At 36.6% G+C, this 20278-nt stretch overlaps 1 protein-coding gene across 3 annotated transcripts in view; it reads right to left on the reverse strand.

Moving 5' to 3' along the window:
* The window catches only part of TMCC1 (transmembrane and coiled-coil domain family 1), a 242665-nt gene that overhangs the window by 217766 nt on the left and 4621 nt on the right, over positions 1-20278 (reverse strand). For 2 of the 3 annotated variants that reach the window (XM_090284212.1, XM_090284209.1), the window contains exon 2: positions 11847-12098. The exons of the other annotated variant lie outside the window; for it this stretch is intronic. The gene's annotated coding sequence lies outside the window, so the exon portion shown is untranslated. The remainder of the gene's footprint in view (positions 1-11846; positions 12099-20278) is intronic. 3 annotated transcript variants of the gene reach the window in all.

Below are 20278 nucleotides of genomic sequence, written 5' to 3' on the forward strand. Positions count from 1 at the left end.
ACACAAAACAAGAAGAACCCTTCTCACCACACAAAACATGAATTCTGTGACGGTCAATTCTCAGCCTTATTTACAAAATTCTTGGAAAGCTTCCTTGGCCTTAAAAAAATTTTTTTAAATGCTATTTCACAGTAACTAAGTAAAGCGTAAAGCCTGGGGAATCACCTATTTTAATGGTAAACAAATAGTTCTCAGTGGTGTTTCAACAATTCTGTCATAAAAACAGCACGTATTATAATTCATGACAAAATACCAAGACAAATGACTGAAAAAAATCTAAGCTATCCTGTTATAAACAGAAGCTATATTATCAGAAATTATTATCAATTTAGGAAAAATGAAACACTTTTAGACAAAGGATGAGAAAGAGAAAAAAACACTGGTTCTTAAGATTTCAAAATGACTAAACCATTTAGAATGAAAATTTAGTAACAAACCTACATCATTCTTCAAAGTTACTAATCTCTTCAAAGTCAACAAAAGCCTGCCAGAGCAAACAATCTATAACAATTATAATTTTATTTATTCTGAGAGAAATTTTATATTCTGCTAAAATAACTATCAGTACACAGACCCCTTGGTGTTGTGACTTTTCTCACAAAAATTCTTTAAAATTTTGGCACCTACCGCTACTTACATGATAGGAAAAAAAAAATGAATAAGCAATTAAAAAAATCAGTTGTCTCATTGCATTGCTAGTAGAAATGTAAAATGGTACAGCCAATATGGAAAAGTCTGGCAGTTTCTTTCACAATTAAACATATAGTTAGTTAATATACATCTCAGCGTTCACACTCCTTGGCATTTATCCCAGAGAAATGAAAACATGTTCACATAAAAACTTGTACACAGGTATTCATAGCAGTATTACTGATAATACCCCAAATTGAAAATAACACATACATCCCTTAACAGGTGAACGCTTAAACAAACTCCAATATATCTATACCATGGAATATTACTCATCAATATAAAGGAACTACTGATATTGATACAGGTAACAACTTGGATAGAACTGAAGGGCATTATGCTTAGCCAATCTAAATGGTTATAAAATATATGACTCCATTTCTACAGCATCCTCAAAATGACAAAACTGGAGATGGAGAACTGATCACTGGTTACCAGGGGACAGGAACAAGGATGGGGTAGAGGTGTGTTCCCAAAATAAAACAATGTTTTTTAATTTATCCAATAAACATTAACTGCCCTTGGACTTTTGAGTTTTAATCCTGTCCACAATGAAATTGTCTAAATTTCCCCCTAATTAGCTGGTTCACTAAATTAGTAGCAGCAAGTAAGGCAAACCATATAGATGATGTATTTCTATTTGAGTCATCAATATATTCTTACAGGAACTCTCAAAAGAAGAGTAAGTGTACAAAGTTAAGTCTCAGAACTCATAGCAACTCCAGTCTTAGCTGGCTAGAAGAAAATCTAGCTGTCAGTACCAAACATGTAATAGAGGCCAAGACTGTCATGCTGACAGTGGGTGTTAGCTGAAAAATAAAGTCAAATGGACTAAACATAACTATAATTTCTTGATTCTAGAGCTCATCAGTTGATTAAAAGGCACATCTTTATTTGCATAATAGCTTTTTGAGGAGAAATACTGCCCTATTAAAGGCAAACAACTTCAAGACATTAAGAAATTTTAAAAAGCACTCCTCTTAGAATTGACAAAACAGGAGCTTTATGAATACCACCAGTGTGCCTAACCAACACCCATCATTTTTTTCAAATTTTTCTTACTCACAGTTGGACCAAAACACTACTCCTGGACCTTTACTTATCCCCAAATCTACCTTGACTTCTACAGGTAGTCAAAAATAAAATTAACAAAAACCTGTTGCTAGAAGCTAACAGAAGTAATCATTTGAAAAGATGTAATTTCAATGCAAATATGTGAACTGCAACCATAAAAGCCTGCCCTCTATCCAAAAGAAAAGTCTTCAAAGGTACTGCAGGGACAAACACTAGAAGTAATTTGCTAACCTTCAATTTCTTCATGGGTTATAATAGTACTTTCCTTTATAGAGTTATTGTAAATATTAAATATGAAACACTCAGAACAGGGCCTAGTATGCAGTAAGTACAACATAAAACACTTATTTTAGGAAATTTCAGGCACCTATATAAGCAGTGGCTGCAGCATCTTGGTTCCCACTCAGAATGCTGCAGCAGGTGCCCTCTCATTACCCTGGTAAAGCTTAACTTCTATGTGGGAGGTTCTTGCCACTCACAGTTTTTGGCTCAATCTGGTAAAAAAAGAAACAAACAAACAACAAAAAAAAGGAAATCACCAATGAAGGCTAATTATAAACAAATTTACAGGAAGCAGGAGCTCAGTAAATTGAAGTCAAAAGCTAATACTAATACGAAACTACTGTCCTTTACAGACTTAGAGACCTTATTTCAGGATTACACCATGATACTTCCAACTATCCTATGTGCAAGTCTCTTCCCCCTCCAAGTCATTCTATCTATGAATAGGCAGGGGGTGCGGGCGGGGGGGGGGGGGGTGTTGGGAGGAGTGTATAATCTACCTCTCCAAATCCATCCTTTACATTTTAAAGTGACCTTAATCAAAACTAAACTCAAAATATCAAATAATAGTCTCATAAACACAGAAACATACAATAAAAGATTAATTTGTCTCCATGCTTTCATTCATGTTGCTTTTCATACTTGCAATGTTATTCCTTTTTTCCAACATTTATCCAAATAGAGGTCAAATTCACCTCTAACCACTTCAGCACTCACCTGTTGTCTCCCTTCTTTGAATTTCCATAATACAAAGTGACCTTCAAAGTTAGCTGTTTTCCTCTATGTTGGAAAGGAAGCTTCCTGAAGAGAGGTGTCAAATCAAAGTCCATAACAATAATGGGCACAGGGCTGGCATTCAATGAATACTTACTAACTCAATCTTAGGTCTGAATATGTACCTTTTTCTTAAGTATATTTTATTCATTATGTTGTTACAGTAGTTTCAATTTTTTTTTCCCCTTTGCCCCCCTCTGCCCAGTATCCTCTTTCCCTCCAGCAATCCCACACCACTTAGTTCATGTCCATGGGTCATGCATATAAGTTCTTTGGCTTCACCCTTTCCTGTATTATTCTTAACTTCCCCCTGTCTATTTAGTACCAACCGATTATGCTTGTTAATACCTGCACCATTTCCCCATTACTCCCACTTCCCCCTCCCAGCTGATAACCCTCTAAATGATTCCCATACCTATGATTCTGTTCCTGTTCTGGTTTGCTTAGTTGGATTTTGTTTTTATTTTTTAGATTCAGTTGTTGATAGTTGTGAGTTTGTTGTCATTTTGGTGCTCATAGTTTTGATCTTCTTTTTTCTTAAGTAAGCCCCTTTGACATTTCACATAATAATGGCTTGGTGATAATGAACTCCTTTAGCTTTACCTTGTCTGGGAAGCACTTCACCTGCCCTTCCATTCTAAATGATAGCTTTGCTGGATAGAGTAATCTTGGTTGTGGGTCCTTGCTTTTCATCACATTGAATACTTGCCAGTTCCTTCTTGCCTACCAAGTTCCTTTTGAGAAATCAGCTAAGAATCTTATAGGTGCACCCCTCTGCAGGTAACTCTCTGCTTTCCTCTTGTTGCTTTTAAGATTCTCTCTTTACCTTGAAACTTTGGCATTTTAATTATGCTGTGTCTTGGTGTGTCCTCTTTGGGTCTAGCTTGTTTGGAACTCTGTGCTTCCTGGACTTGTATGTCTATTTCCATCACCAAATTTGGGGTTTTCCTTCATTATTTTTTCATATAAGCTTGCAATTTCTTGCTCTTCCTCTTCTTCTTCTAGCACCCTTATGGTTCGGACATTGACGTGTTTAAAGTTGTCCCAGAGGTTCCTAAGCCTCTCATTTTTTTCAATTCTTGTTTCCTCATGCTGTACTGGTTGACTGTTTTTTTCTTTCTTATGTTCAAAATTATTGATTTAAACCCCAGTTTGAACTTCACCACTGGTTTTGTGTGGATTTTCCTTAGTTTCATTTAGCATAGCCTTCACTTCTTCCCTTTTGTGTTTGCCATACTTAAGCATATCTGTCAAGCCTGTGAGCATCTTTATCACCAGTGTTTTAAACTCTACATCTATTAGGTTGGCTATCTCCTTGTCACTTAGTTCTCCCACTGGAACCTTGGTTCATTCCCTCTTCTGGGCCATACTTCTGTCTCCTCATCTTGACAGACTCTTGTGTTGATCTGCTTCTGTGTCTTAGGTAGAGCTATTGCACGTGTTACGTTGTAAGGGGTGGAGCCTTAGGTATACGACAATAACGGGCAACCTGTTTCACCAGGTTGTGGTGCTGTGTGTGGGGGAGGGGTCTGAGAGGGAACAATGCTGCTTTCTCAGTACTTGCCCTTTTTCCAGGCCTTTATCCTACTTCCGTATGGGATTGGCACCACTCTAGCTGTTGCCCTGGCTGCTGTTCCCAGAGTGGGTGAGTCTGCAGATGTTCTAGGACCGTGGGGCCCTTTAAATAAGCGGACTCTGCTGAGAGACCGGCAGTTTCTTCCTCTGCCCCAACCTCCACTTGTTTGCACAGTCAGAAGCAATGAGGCTTTATTTTCCCTGGTGCTGGGACCGTGAGCTTTACCGTCTGGTCTGGTGGTGGGAGTGCTCCCAGGTGTCCCTCTCAACTTTTTAAAACATGTAACTGAGCTTTCTGCCTGCCTGCCGCTGCCACCACTGTTGCCACAGCCACCGCTGCTGCCACCACCACACCGTGTCCTCTCCACCCTGGCTCTGCCTCTCCTACCTGTCTGACTGAGTATTTCTTCTTTATTTGTTGGACTTTTATGCAGCTCAATTTTCTGGAACTTCTGGTTGTCTCTAGTTTTGAGGTAGTTATATTCCTTCTTAGTTGTGGAGGGAGATGCAACATGTCTGTCTACGCCTCCATCTTGGCCAGAAGTGAATATATATCTTTGATTTTTGGCTTCCTAATCCTCTTCCACCTCCACATTGCCATGTACCAGAAATAATATATATTATTTTGTTTTTCATTTTACTAGCAAACATTAGAACATCCAGAAAAATTTGAGGGCTGGTCAACACTGACATCAATCTTAAATTTATTTTACTTTTTAAATAGCCAAGACTATCATCTTATTTCAGGAACACAAGAAAAAAAAGCCTAGTTACTAAAACACTGGAAAAGAAACAAGTTATTTTTGCAAAGTAAAAGAGAAAAAGACAATTGTTACTTCAGAATACTTGAAAGAGCAATGCAAATCTCTAGGTACAGAAAGATATTAAGCAAACTAAATAAAATCAGATTAGAAATTTGACAATCATTAACACTATACTTCCTCAGTATACTTACATTCATTGTCAAAACATGATATACTGAAAACATGATATACTGAAAACATAGGAAAATACATGAACACTTTGAAAAAGTTTGGTCAACCAGCCAGATTTTTCTAAACCTACTCAAGAAAACAATTAAAAAAAAAAAAAAAAAAAAAACCTACAGCTTAAATACTACTTTTCTGAACCTGAACTATACTATACAAGGTACCATTTAGGGATATATATAACTGGAAAATGATCAATCATTCCATGAAGCTCTCACTCCATCCTCTTTGGGTAGGTCCTAAGAAATGTGCTTATTGATCAGTATTGTTAGGGCCAGAGACCCCATGTTGCCTGCTCCATAACCTGCCACCTGAGTCAGGCTTTGCAAAACAGGTTATGGCCAGTGGTCTGTGTTCTCGGGAGCTGTGGCCTGCAGTCACACAGGACCTGAGCCACCATCTGTGCTGAAACAAAGAGGGTCTACCTCACCAGCCATGCACCGGATCACAAGGTTCCCAATTAACAGAGGTAACTAAGGCATGGCTGCCCGCATCCTGCTGAGAACTAGTTACACCCCCATTGACCCTTCCCCTTTCTCTTAATCATTTCTCAGAAACAAGGACCATTAAGTCTCCTGACAGCCATTCCTGATCAGAAGACGTTGTTCTTTCACAAACACCTATACCCTGGACTCTGGAGCTAACCAGCAGGGTGACCCATCCCCCTGAGGGTCTGCTCCAGCCCTTAAAAATCCCCCTACCTCTTCCCTTGGGGCTGTAGTCTGCTGGGACTCAGGTACCTGCTTAAACATCCTTCAATAAAGGCTTTGAACTGGTGCACCAGACTCCTCCCTTCTTCCGGGCACAAACCTAACAAGTATCTAATACTAAACTAGCGTGAACAGAAAAATCTAAAGTAACTACCAGAGTAAAGAAAGAGCATACGGCAAGCAAATAACTGAAGCCAGAGAGTGGGTTATTTCAAAACACTTTCCAAGACAGTGTTTGTTTTCAAGAAATTGACTTCAAGGCCATATTGAAACTAAATTTTTTTTAAAGGGAGGGATTCTAATCATTTTAAAGATGAGAAATGAGATTCCAATTAGGTCACGCAGGTATAGTTGAAGCAACAGATAGATATTTCTGAGTACTAGGCGCTATGCCCACTCACATACTACAACACTCCCATAGATGCTCAAGAACATTAAAAACTTACATTTTCTCTAAGCAAATTTCTATATTAGGACAAGACAGCACTCACATCTCTAACAAGCATGTTAAAATAAGCAAAGAAAAGAAAACTTTGTAACAGGAAAGAATTTGGAATTCCAAACAATTTACCCTTCCTATCCTAGCTACAAAAACGCATGTGGTGGCCCTGACTGGTGTGGCTCAGTGGTATGGGTATCATCCCACTAACCAAAAGGTTGCTGGTTGGATTCCAGGTCAGGGCACATGCCTGGATTTTGGGCCAGGTCCCTGGTTTGGGCATGCAAGAGGCAACTGATAAGATGTTTCTCTCCCTCTCTTTCTCCCTTCCATCCCCTCTTCCTAAAAATAAAAGCTTTTTAAAAATGCACATGATGTTATTTACCATTAAAAAGAGTAAGACCATTAAAAGACATCTCTACTAAACTTCATGACCCAATAGTTTAAGAAAAATGAGCCTTGTCCTGTTGGGAAAACGATCTGTTTTTGTCACATCACACTAAAGAATTAGCTCTGTCACAGGATTAAAGTACAGCCATCTGAGGACAAAAGTCTATGTAGAAAAAGAAACAATACTGAAATTTGATAAAGACCCCTCAGGAATATGGCATTTAGCTGTTTCAATGGCACCTTTTACTTAAGGATCTCAAAACAAATGTTATTTACATTACCAAGAATCAAAACCATGGCCCAATAAAGAAACGTATCAATGACCTAGAGGGAATTCAATACTGATGTTCTGAACTCAGCCCTCTGCTCTAAAAACAAGATCTAGTTTTATGTAATAGTAGTGTGGTATAATAAGAAATATATATTTGGTCTTTGTCCCTAGTTTCTGGTACAGAACTCCTAAAACCCTTAGAATTTCCTGAGGGATAAGTCTCTTATTATTCATAAGAAATCCCTTTCAACCAAACCTGAGTTTATGCTAATGATGCAACTCTTGGTGGGCTCCAAGGTAGCTCCAGAATGGGAACTGGTTGCCAGAAGAACCAAGCACATGAGTAGAAGGTTGGAACTTTCCTGTCCTGCTTATATTTGGGAGCCAGAGACACTGGAGACTGAGTTAATCACCAATTCCAATGATTAAACCAATTATTCCTAGGTAATGGAACCTCCACAAAAACCCCTAAAACAAAGGAGTTCTGAGAGCGTCTAGATGATGGGCACTGAGGTACTGGAGAGTGGTGGGCCCAGAGAGGGGATGGAAGCCTCCCACACCTTGCTCTATGCACCTCTTACATTTGGCTGTTTCTGAGTTGTATCCTTTATAATAAACCTGTAAAATAAATAAAGTAGTTTTCCCTAGTTTTGTGAGTCATCCTACAGAATTATCAAACTTGAGGAGGGAGTCTTGAGAACCCCAAATTTGTAGTGAAGCCAGAACTTGTTGTGAATTGCAGGTGGCCCAGGGCTTGCAACTGGTATCTACAATGGAGGCAGTCCTGTGGAACTGAGCCCTTTAACTTGGATCTGACACTACAGATAGTCAGAATTGAATTGAATTGTTGGACACTCAGTTGGTGTCACAAAATTGGACAATTGGTTGTGGTGTGGGAAAAAAACACACACATCAGTAGTTAATTCCTAGTCTATATTTGTAAAGCTTGGAGATACAAATGAATGTAATGATATAAACTCTGTTTACTTTGCCACACATGAATGAAAACCCCCAAAATTAAAGCAATGTTGTCAGAACAGCCAGTACTAATAATTAGCATTAGTTTTATGCCATCTATGTGTCATCTTTGTGACAGGCACTAAGCTTAGGATAAATTATTTCCAGTGTATATAACTCTAAAATGTAGATATTGCCCCTAACAAAACATGTGAAAATTAAATTTCCCACTGCACACAAGTGGCAGAGCTAAAGACTAAACCTAGTTTTAACACACAAATTCCTGACTTCTACATTATAGCAAGCTTTTAAAAAATTATTTGTATAAAATTATTAAGTCTGTAACAATGGTGAGGATAACATGTACCAAATTATGCCCTTGAAAGACTTGTCTTAAGAGATGCTCTGCTACACCCTGGCTGGTGAGGTTCAGTTGGTTGGAGCATCGTTCTGTAAAATGAAAGGTCGCAGGTCCAATTCCTAGTCAGGGCACATGCCTAGGTTGCAGGCTCATTGTTGGTTGGGGGCATGTACAAGAAGCAACCAATAGATGTTTCTCTCCCTCTCTGTCCCTCCCTTCCCCTCTCTCTAAAATCAATAAGCATGTCCTCGAGTGAGGATTAGGGAAAAGAATAAAAGAGATATGCTCTGTTGAAAATAGTAATATAAGGCCTCTAAATTCTAATCTACTCCAGGGTTAACTAAGTTCTTTGACCTCTTCTGTTTCTACTCATTCCCTTAGTGATCTCATCCAGAGTCCTGGTTTTAAATACAATCTGTTTGACACCACCACCGAGAAGTACACCTCTAACAGATCCTTACTCCTGAATTTCAGGTTCATAAACTCAACTGCCTATTGAACCCTCTACTAAGTCTAATAGGCACTATAATATAGTATGTCCAAAACTGAGCTACTGTTTTCTCTCTCCACACTTGTTCCTCTTTCAGGTTTCCCCACCTAAATAAATGGCAATGGCATCCCTCCAAGAACTCAGGGCGAAAACCCTGGAGTTGTCCTTAACTCCTTCTCTTTCTCACCACCCATCCAATCTATCAGCAAAACTAGTTGTCTTTACTTGAAAAATACATCCAGAATCGGATCATGTGTCACCATATTCACTGCTACCCCTAGTGCAAACTGTCATCTTCTCTCACTTGGATTACAGCAATAGCCTCCTAACTGCTATTCCTGCTTTTGCCATTGCCTAAACCACCACCAGCCTATTACCAACACAGCAGCCAGAATAATGATAATGTTGAAATGGAAATCAGATCACATACCACTGCCCATAGCCCTCCAAAGGCTTCTCATTTGACTTTTCAATCCACTCTGTTTCTATGTCCTAAAAAGGACCAACTGGACCAGCAGCAACTGGGAGCTTATCAGAAATGGGCCCCACATCAAACCTACAAAATTACAATATGAATTTTAACAAGACCACCCTAGATAATTCATGTGCATGCTAAAATTTGGAAAGTATCTGCATAAGGCAACACAACGTAAGAACCCATCCTCCTCAGTACTTCTCATTTCTCAGGCAAGCTTCTGTCTCAGGACATTTGCACTTGCCATTTCTAATGGCTGGAATGCTCTTCTCTTATATTCTCTCACTTCTTTCAAGACTTAATGAAAGGTTACCTTATCTATGAGGCTGCCTACGAATACTCAATCCCTCCCCTCAATATGTCCTATTGCTCTTTCCTGCTTCTACTTTTCTCATTAGAACTTGTCACCATAGGTTAAAAAACTGCATGCTTACTCATTTATCTTGTCTAGTCTATCTCCCCATATAATATATATAATAAGCTCTTCTTTTTTGTCAGTTTTCTTCCCCAGTGCCCAGAACATAGTACCAACTCAATATATTTTTTAACTATTTTATTTACTTTCAGAGAGAGGGGAGGGAGGGAGAAAGAAAGGGAGAGAAACATGGTGTGTGAGAAAAACATCGATTGGTTGCCTCTCTCACACCCCCAACTGGAGACCTGTCCCGCAACCCAGGCATGTGCACTAACTGGGAATCAAACCAGCGGCCTTTCGGTTCACATGATGACACTCAATCCACTGAGCCACACCAGCCAGGGCCAACTCAATATTTTTAAATGCATAAAACAATAAACGGATAAGGTTTCTCTTCAAAACACTACCCAATAGACTGTGTAAAATGGTTCCTTATCACACAAACTGTATTTCCTCAGCATCACATTCAATAAATCTACTTTTTAAAATATATTGTGCCCTACTTAGGTACCGTAAACACTACTGTTCATCCATGATAAAGGATAGAAATTTAAAAATCTGATTCATGATGGGACTGTATCATCAAAAAGTTTGCAGACATAAAAACTGAGTTAAAAGAGATATGCCTACAGCTCTTAACAATGCAAAAACAATCCTTAATATTAGAAACTTTCAACCTTTTCCATCTCATGGCACACAAACTAATTACTAAAATTCTGCAGCACACCAAAAATATATATATATATTTTGCCAATCTGGCAAAAACCAGTCTAACTCTGATTGATTTACAAAAATAATAATAGTAATTACCTATCCTTTTTTCTCCAAAGTGACTTTTTTAAAAACCAGGTTCCTATACCTGTATATAATCATCTCTGGTACCAAATATTAACCAATTAGACGCAACCTTATTATGCAATGTGACCAATAAGATGCAACTTTATCATATGACCTATATATTTATGGTTCAGACAAGGCATTCACACTGGACAACTACTGTTGTGCTGGCTGTTGTCATTATTTTATTTGTCAATCTAAGGGAACAGAGGTCAGTGCCTCTGACTAAAAAGTCAGGTACTGCATGTTTTAAAAATTCTTGCAGCACACCAGTTCAATATTATTGCTTTATATCAATAAAATAGCCTTTCACACAAATTTTCTCCTGACGTCTCTGTAAAGCAAATAACAAAATGCCAATTTTAGAGATAAGAAAACATACTTTAACTCTCAAAGAATAACAATAATGTCAAAACTGGGACTGGAGTCTTGATTTCTATGATATCATATCTCTTCTTGCAAATGGTGTTAAACAGACTATGAAATCATAAAGCCATGTATTATGCTGAAGATACTAAGCTTTCTCAAACCATTCAGTATCTATGCAGAATGAGAATAAACAAAGTCAGTTCAACAAAGTTACAATCTCAACTTGAGGAATAAGACTTCAATTTTCTTCCTGTTACCTGTAAGTCTAACCCAGAGTCCAATGACATTTAGGAATAATTTAAGAAATTAATTGTTATAGACCTGGTCAGTGTGGCTCAGTTGGTTGGGCATCATCCTGCAAACCAAAAGGTCGCAGGTTCAATTCCCCATCAGGGCACATGCCTGTGTTGCCGGTTCAGTCCCCAGTCAGGGCACATGCAAGACACAACTGAGAAGATGTTTCTCTCTTGAACATCAATGTTTCTCTCCCTCTTTTTCTCCATCCCTGCCCCTCTCTCTAAAATCAATAAAAGGAAAAAATAATTTACTTAGTTGTTATATTGTACATCAAGAAAGTTATTATTAAGCTATGACAATTACTAGGAAAAAGAATAATAGAAAGGAAGATGGAACAAGTGAATTGAGAACTAGGTTCTACTGAGAAGAGTCAAGGCTGTAACATTATTTTATTACTTCTCTGAGTGCCTAACTGATGCAATTTTGCAATAAATAAATTTTAAAAACATACCTCCTCAAAATCCCAGCACAACAGCTTTCCTTTCTTTGCATAGATGAGGATGAAAAGTTGTAATCCAAAATGCTTCCCAAGAAGTTATTTTTAAAAAAGACATAGAAATAGAAGATCCATATGAAAAGAGATCCAATCTGGGAGGATGGAGACTGTGTCTTCTAAATCTTGTGATCAAGGGCAGCTGTTTACCATGTGTCAGCATCTGAAGAAAGTACTAACTGTGGTTATGTCTTCTCGAGAGAGTAACACCTGCTGGGACAAAGGAGCAAGAGAAGGAGAAGAAATGCTACTGAATGCAAATGATGACTGGATGTCAAACAATTACCTGTAGTTAGTCTCAAAATTTTTCAAGTTGGTATTAGTGAATATTAAAAGATCACATAGAGGTAAATACAAGTAGGCAAGCCAACTGACAACATGGTTAACTATGACAACAGCAGGTGACCCAGCTCCTTGATTAATAATAAAGAAGCAGTATAGTAAAATATAAAAATCTATTTCATGTTTTTCATAGCAAGATGATGATCATCTCACACAACCAAACACAGACAAGTAATATCAGGTATTCTGCCAAACAGACCAAGTACTCTGGTGCCTTATAAAACAAATACTGTATAAATACGATGTCAGCAGAGTATACAGAATAATCATACAAAAATATATATGTAGGTCACGCAGAAAAACAAAGTTAATGTGGAAATGAAGGGATATCAAAGTTAATGTGACATATTGGGTGGTTTTGTGTACTCTTATTAGACATCTTACAGATTTAGGAATCTGTTTGGCAGCAAATTAAGGCAGTATTTCTTGATACCTGCCAAATCACTGCATTTCCATCAAACTGAAAATTACAGAATACAGAGTGGGGCAAAAGTAGGTTTATACTTGTTTGTATAGAAAATATAATAATTAATAAGTGATAATACATACAAGAATAAACTGTTTTGCATACTCACAACTGTAAACCTACTTTTGCCCAACACTGTATATAGTGGGCTGAAATGAAATACAATGCATGGGATTAACAGCAGATAAGACAACAGAGAAGAAAAGATTAGTGAATATAAAGAGATAAGATTAGAAACTACAAAATGAAACCTGGAATATAATAAGTCTGAGAAAGAAGAGCAGAGCATCATTGAGCTATGGAACAAACTCAAGGAGTTAATAATATATGTATAATTAGAAACCTGAGGGGAGGAAGAAAGGATTTGAAAAATAATATCCAGAAATCTTCCCATTTGATGAAAACTATAAACCTAAAGATCAAAAAAACTCAAACACAAAGTACAGAAACCTTTAGAAAGTTAAAACTCCACCAACGAGTCATCCAAATCAAATTGCTTAAAACCAGAGATAAGGGGAAAAAAATATTAAAAGCAGCCAGAGGAATAGAGAATGGAGAAATACAAATTATATATTTAGTAAATAATTACTAACCAGAATATGGGAAGAATCCTATAATTCAACTACAAAGAATGAACAGCCCAATTCAAAAATGGGCAGAGGACTTCTGGGCAAGGTAACAGCATAGGTAAGCGTAGTACCTGCCTCCTATCACTACCACATCAAAATTACAACTCAACTTCATATAACCACCGTCATTCAGAACAACCTGAAATCTGGCTGAATGGAAGTCCTACAACTAGGTAATTAAAGAAGTAGCCACATCAAGACTGGTAGGAGAGGCAGAAATGTGGAACAGGCTGCTGTTTCATTTGCATTTTTACCTTTCTTCAAATAATAAAGCATAATATGCCAAAAATGTTGCATAACTTCTTCCATCTTCAATATTAAATTTCACCAATTTTGGTTTAAGTTTTTAAAAAATGCACAATGGTATGACAGTTGTCATGATACAACCTAACAAAATTGTTTCAAATGAAGTTAAAGACAACTAAGCACTACTAGAGCCATGGTACAGAAAAAACATAACAGACTCTTCGGCCAACCCAATACATCAGGCTACTTTACCTAACCTGGGAGACATAGCAGCATTACCTGATACATAGAAACAAACACAAGAAGGCTGCCAAAATAACAAGACAAAGAAACACATCCCAAATGAAAAAAGAAAAAGAAAAAAGAAAAACAAAAAACAGAACTCCAGAAAAAGAACTAAACAAAATGGAGACAAGCAATCTACTAGATAAGAGTTCAAAACACTGGCTCTAAGGATGCTCAATGAACTTAGTGAAAACTTCAAGAGCATAAAAAAGGACTAGTCAGAAATGAAGGATACACTAGCTGAAATGAAGAATAATTTACAGTGAATCAATAGTAGAGAAGAAGCTGAAAATCAAATCAGCAATTTGGAAGATAAGGAAGCAAAAAACACCCAATAAGAACAGCAAAAAGAAAAAAAGAATACAAAAAAAACTTCAAGCATACCAGTATTTATATTATGTGGGTACTGAAGGAAAAGAGCAAGAAATTGAAAACCTATTTGAAAAAAATGACAGAAAACTTCCATAACCTGGTGAAGGAAACAGACATACAAGTCCGACATACAAGTCCAGAAAGCATAGAGTCCCCAACAAGATGGTTCCAAATGGGCCCCCACCACTGAGACACATCATAATTAAAATGCAAACGGTTCAAGAGATATTAAAAGTAGCAAGAGAAAAGCAGTTAGTTACCTACAAGGGAGCTCCGATAATACTGTCAGCTGATTTCTGAACAGAAACTTTGCAGACCAAAAGGGATTGGCAAGAAATATTCAAAGTGATGAAAAGCAAGGGCCTACAACCAAGATTACTCTACCCAAAAAGTTATCATTTAGGCTTGAAGGACAGATAAAGAGCTTCCCAGAGAAGAAAAAGCTAAGTGTTCATCAACACAAAACCAGTATTATATGAAATGTTAAAGGGTCTTTTTTAAGAAGAAAAAGAAATGATCAAAAATGTGAACAATAAAATGGCAATAAATACATATCTATGAATAATTGAATCTAAAAAACCAAATACACTAACAAGTAGAACAGAAACAGACTCCTAGATACAGAGAACATTTTCATGTTCCCAAATGGGAGGGGGGTTAGGATGGGTGAAAAAGGTGAAGGGATTAAGTACAAATTCGTTGTTACAGAATGTCTTGGGGATTTAAAGTACAGCATAGGGAATATAGTCAATAACATTCTAATAACTCATCTGATTGGTGTCAGATGAAGTGCAAGATGTATTGGAATGATCACTTACTTATGTAATGTCTAATCACTGGTGTATACACCTGAAACTAACATAATGTCAACTGTAATTGAAAAATAAAAATGATTTAAAAATTTTAAAAACAGGCAAAGGACTTGAATAGACATTTGTCCAAAGAAGATATATAAATGGTCAATTAGCACATGAAAGATGCTCAATGTAACTATTCATTAAGAAAATGCAAATCAAAACCAGAGTGAGATACCAACCTCATACTCATTGGAATAACTACTATTAAATAAATAAATAAATAAATAAATATGTTAGCAAAAATGTGGAGAAATTGGAGCCCTTATGCACTGTTGGTGGAAATGTAAAACTGTACAGATGCTGTGTAAAACAGTATGGTAGTTCCTCAAAATTTAAACACAGAATTACTATATGACCCAGCCATTCCACTTCTGGGTATAGAGTCAATAGACCAGTGTGGCTCAGTTGGTTGGAGCATCATCCCATAACCAAATGGCTGTGGGTTCGATCCCCGGTCCAGGAACAAATGATCCCCACTCCTGGAGTGTACTATACCCAGGCCAGGCACGTATGGAAGGCAACCAGTCGATGCTTCTCTATTGTATCGATGTCTCTCTCTCCCCCTTCCTCTCTCTCTAATAAAAAAAAAAAAGAAGAAGAAAAAAATAGTCCTCATGTGAGGATACAAATAAATAACATTCGTTTCTATAAAAAAATTGAAAGCAGGATCTCAAAAAGATATTTGTACACCTATTTTTACAGCAGCAATATTCACAAGAGTTAAAACATGGAAATAACCCAAATGTCCATTGGCAGATGAATGGATAAGATATGAATGACAAGCCAACTTCTCATTGGAAATAATGAGAAGACAGAAGACAAGAGGATTGAGAGAAAAAGAATGTCAACTTAGACTTTAGACTTCTATAACCAGTAAAAATAACTTCTATAAATCAAGACAAATTATAAAGACTTCTTCAGACATACAAAAGCTGAAAGGATTTATCACCAGCAAACCTACACCACAAGAAACATTAAAAGAAGTTCTTTATTCAGAAGGATTATGTACCAGGTAGAAATCTGGAACTATATGGAAAAATTAAGAATACTGAAAATGTAAAGACTATACATACAGTACTTGACAGAGGCTTTTATTTCAATGAAATAGCAAATTCATCTACATTATTAAAATAAAGGGGGAAAATAGCACTAACCCAAGAATTTTCATAATACATGTACATACATCTTCCCAAATGCCTGTACTCAAAAAAAAAAGTACCTTACTAGAACACATTTCCCATTAAAACATTCCTGTAAGTTAGAGTTAATATTATCTTTTTACAAAAGGAGGTCCCAAGGTACAAACTAGTTGTCCAGTAATTGTGAATCTTTTAGAAAAGTAAAATTAAATCCTGGTTCCAGCTCAGTGCTTATTACACAAACCCTTAAGGGTTTGTCCACAGAGAAGTTTCTTGGGATAAAGTATGATGGTGGTTGTTATGTAAATTATCTATTTTTCACTGCCTTCAGGAAACCCTAAAGTCACTTAGAAGTAAACAATAAAGACAGCAAAGAGTGTTCCTTGCTTTGAAGAAGTCTGAAAAATATTAGGTTTCAACAAATTTGATCAGGTTTCTCCAAACTGGCAAAAGAAGAAAACTTGCCAAGTCTTCCTGACGAAAATGAATTAATCAGAGCAAGGGTGTCAAAACAATAACTGCAAAACAAAGCTTTAGGGTTGGGTGCCAAAATAAGAAAGAGAAAACACTAATATTTAATGCCACTTTATTATAGTCCAAACCTCAGAGGGAATGTGGTTAGTAAGAATAAAACCTCTGTAATATCACTGATGCCAAATAGATTACAGAAAGGGAATCCTGCCTACTATCCCTCTGAATACATAATGTTAAACATAATTCAGACACTCAGAGATTCCTTAAGACCACAAGCAGATCTTATAATCCAACTTCACAGAGAAAGACTACTTGCTACTCTCAGAAAGGTAAATGAATGGTACACAACATAATTCAGGATATTCCTCTAACAGAATTCTAGGAGAAGGCTACCTACTGTTACCCCATCTGGACCAAAATTCTTTACCCCATAATTAAAACAGGAAAATTGTGTGATTTCAGTAGTCACTGATGCTAAGTCAAAGTAGCATTCTTTCAGCGCTTTTACCCCAAATAAGCCACTGGGTAACTTTCTTTTCAACATAAAATAAAATTTACCAAAAAAATTCATTAATGACCCAAGAGAATTTAAAACATACATTCAACAAAAACTGATACACAAATGAATGGTCACAGCAACATAATTCACAATAGCCCAAAAGTGAAAACTCAAATGCCCATCAACTGATGAATAGATAAACAAAATGTGGTATATCCATACAATGATTATTCAGCCATAAGAAGGGAATTAAGTACTGAAAGATCCTACAACATGGATGAACCTAAAGAACATTAGGTAAAAGAAGCCAGAAACAAAAAGCCATGTATTATGTGACCCCATTTAAATGAAATGCCCAGAATAGGCAAATCCATAGGAACAAAAATCAGACTAATGATTACCAGAGTTTGAGAAGGACTGCTTAATGACTATGGGGTTTCTTTTTGGAGTGATGAAAATGTTCTGCAATTAGATGGTGGTGGTTGCACAACATTGTGAATGAACTAAAAGCCTCTGAACTGTACATTTTAAATGGTTAAGATTATAAATTTTGTTATGTGAATTTTACCTCAATAAAAAACATGTTTCAAAGTGTTAGTTACCAGGTACCTGTATCTCCCACTACTTAACAAAATGCTATGTTTCTAAAAATCATTTAAAAATACTTTCTAAAATTTAATATTTTGGAAAAGGTAAAACTGTATACAGTAAACAGATCAGTTGCCAGGGGCTGGTGTGGGGGGTAAATAGGTGAGGCACAAATTGTTTAGAGAAGCGAAACTATTCTAAATGATACTGTAATGGTGAATATATTAAAAGTTTGTCAAAACCCATATAAATTTAAAGCACAAGGAATAAATAATGTATGCAAATTTTTAAATAATCATTTAAGAAGTAAAAGAATATCGACATGGAATGCAGAATGTGACAAAACAATCTAAATTTATTACAAATATGAAACACCCTCACAAAGGAGGTGGAAGAATATGGTGCTGACCTAGGTAATGCTGGAAATGAGTGGAGTAAGACTAAAGAGAAAATAAAGGACCCATAAGCACTGTACTCTAGTTGATATACATAGCTCTTTCCCACAGGGGCACAGACTAATCATTCTACAACCACTGTATGTGTATACTAGAACTGAAGGATTAAGTAAATGGATGGCCAGATTTCTTACTGGTAAAGTGAAAGAAGTTAGAATGACCAATGTGTTATGAAATGACAGTTGGAGATAACAGTATTAATTCATGCTTAGCTTAATATACACAAATGGTTACATAAAGAACTATTTGTAGATATATGTATACACATAGGTTAATATATACACATATATCTCCTTGCTACCTCACTCAGAGAGCCTAGAAGCAATAATACTCTAGTGGCAACTAGCATACTTAGCACCCAGATCTTGGTTTCTAATACCACTTTGGTTTCTAATTCCCAGTCAGGGCACATGACTAGGTTGCACATCAGGTCCCCAGTTGGGAGTGCATGAGAGGCAACCACACAGTGATGTTTCCTCTCCCTCTTTCTCCTTTCCCCTCTCTCTGCAAATAAATAAATAAATGTTTTTAAAAAAGATGAGCCAGACGCATTTTATGTTGTCAGAAAGAAAAGTGCTCACAAACACATAATCACTGGAGTATGTCAAAGGGAAGGGATACAGGAGCCAACTGAAAAAGCCCCCCATGACCAAAGCTGGAACATTTTGAGCAAAGAAATTTATGTAGATAAATACTCCACTCTTAAGGAAATGGAGTAAAACTCATCTCTCATTAAGTGTGGGCTCTGCACAGTGACTTTCTTCTATAGTACAGAAAGGGAAGAACAAAAGGGTAACTTTTCAGTGAAGAAAGCAAATACTACTTCAAGCTAGGTGATCAAGGTTAACATTAACACTGATCCGTCGTATCCATAATATGTACTCTTGATACGTGGTAAGAATGACACTTCACCTCGGTGTTCTTCTTTTCAAAATCACATTACATCAATCTAAACCTTATAAACACCAGACAAATTCCAACTGAAGGACTTGATACAAAAATGCCCAATCAGTTATTTTCAAAATTGCCAATATCATTAAAAACAAGGAAAGTCTGAAAAATTGTCACAACCAAGAGGAGCTAAGGAGACATGATTATTAAATGTAATGTGGCATCCTGAATGGGATCCTTGAACACAAAAAAGGGACATTAAGGAAAAAACTGTGGAACTCTGAAGCAAGTATGTAGACTTAGTAATAATGTCTCAATATTGGTTCATTATGACAGAAGTACCACACTCATGTTTGAAGTTAATAATAAGGGCAACTGAGTATGAGAGAGACAGGAATTCTCCATACTATTTTCAGAGTAATTCAGTAAATCTAACACAGTTCTAAAATGAAAAATTTATTTTTAAAGTATTTTTTTATTATAAAGTATTTATGAACTATTACATGCCTGAAATTTTACGCAGTGCATTTGCACATAAAAGATGCCTAAAACATGGTCTTGGCCCTCAAGAAGTTTGTTATCTCATTGTGAGGTAAGACAAAATGCTCATGAAAAGTATAAAATACAAAAATAAGAAGATATTAAATTGAGTCAAACCTCAGTTCTCAAACATCTCCCATCTTGAACAATTTGGCTTTTGACCAAGCTGTTCACAGAAAAGAATTTCTCAATTATCAAACAAAACTTCAGTTCTTGACCCAACAACCCTTTCATGCTGATACATTATTTCTAACAGAGAAAAATGATCCAGTTTTTGAACAACTTCCTTGTCAAACAGTCTTTCAGAATGAATTAAGTTCAAGAACCAAGGTTCCACTGTATAGAGAAGGCCTAGAATTATGAGGGAAGGCTTCATCAAAGGAGATAAAACTTGAGTATCTTAAATGTACTTTAGGGTATCGAAGTAAAAGGAACAATAAATTGGTACAGCTACAACAACCAGAAGGGTGAAGAAATAAGAAAAAACTAAAAGAAATGAAAATAGCCCTGAGAAAAGTGAAGACTTACATGGGAGACATAATAGCAATGTTCAAATACTTGAAGGGTCATGTAGCAGAACTAAGAGTTACATCATATACCCATTTAA

This window comes from Furipterus horrens, unplaced genomic scaffold (genome assembly GCF_987537825.1).
Source record: "Furipterus horrens unplaced genomic scaffold, mFurHor1.1.pri manual_scaffold_7, whole genome shotgun sequence".
NCBI classification, from domain to species: domain Eukaryota; kingdom Metazoa; phylum Chordata; class Mammalia; order Chiroptera; family Furipteridae; genus Furipterus; species Furipterus horrens.